Source organism: Octopus bimaculoides, chromosome 25 (assembly GCF_001194135.2).
Source record: "Octopus bimaculoides isolate UCB-OBI-ISO-001 chromosome 25, ASM119413v2, whole genome shotgun sequence".
Lineage (NCBI taxonomy): Eukaryota > Metazoa > Mollusca > Cephalopoda > Octopoda > Octopodidae > Octopus > Octopus bimaculoides.
Genome location: NC_069005.1, coordinates 32,341,581 through 32,342,820, shown reverse-complemented (window position 1 = coordinate 32,342,820; position 1,240 = coordinate 32,341,581).

Here is a 1,240-nt window from a genome sequence, read left to right as displayed (position 1 = left end):
ATACAGCCCCCCCTCCCCCCTACACCTCCTGGTCCCTGCTGCTTCAGGCACTTGAACATTGGCCCCGACTGTCTTCCTGGCAAGCATTTGTCACCTCCGTCTCAGTTTCTCTATCAATCTGTCAAGCTCTCAGTCTGTCTCCCTTGTCTGACTGTCGGTCTGTTTGTCAGTCAGTCAGTCAGTCAGTCGGTCTGTCTATCCTTTTGTCTGTCTGTCAGTCTTTCTGTTTCTCCATTTGTCTGTCAGCCTGTCAGTTCGCCAGTCTGTCAGAGTGTCAATCTCTGTCAGTCTCTGTCAATCTCTGTCAGTCTCTGTCAGTCTCTCTCTGTCTATATGTCAGTCCGTCAGTCTGTCAGTCTCTCTGTCTTTCTCACCCTTAATTTTTTTTTTCAGCGTTACCATGACGAGCAGAAGAAAAAGAAAGAGTATTTTCTCCCCAAATTGGAAACAAGGCCTGAATGGTTCAACAGAGTAATCTGTACTCGGAGACACCCAAGGACACCCAAGGACACCGAAGGACTTGGGTATATTGGTATTTTGAGAGTAGCCCTTAGTCAGGCGAAGAAGGGCATTGCCCCTCGCCCTTTTTTCCGGGGATTCCGGGATGAGTGGAAGGAAGGAAGAGGGAGATGTAGATCTCTACAAACTGGAACTCTGCACGGAATGATTCAACGGCGTAAACTTCATTAAGGACACCCAAGGACCAAGGTGATATCGAAGTTTTAGGCAGAGGCCTTAATCAAGAGAAGGGCTGAGCCCTTGGCTCTTTTTTCCAGGATCTCTGTGATGAATGGAAGGAAGAGAGAGATGGAGGTCTCTACAAACAGAAAACCTGACCAATACGAATGAACGGAGTAAAGCGCACTAAGAGTACACAAGGACAAAAGAGAATTGTTGAGCGGGAGACGGATTAAGACCACCACTCAACAGGGAGGGATCTGAGAAGGATGTTTGTATGGCTGGGAAGAAGTGGATGTTGTGGTAGGGACAGGCCCCTCCCTTTTTTTGAAGGAGAGAGAAAAATATAAATTCTCAGAAACCTTCTATACAACGGGTCAGCCTACATTTCTAGGGTTCTCCGTATGTTCTGTAGGAATTTTTTATATCGAAGACTGACTGAGGGAGTGGACACGGGGATGGAGTTACATAGTAACAACATCATCATCATCACCATCATCATCATCATCAACAACAACAACGTGGAATCTATAACTCCCAAATACACACGCGCAGGCACACA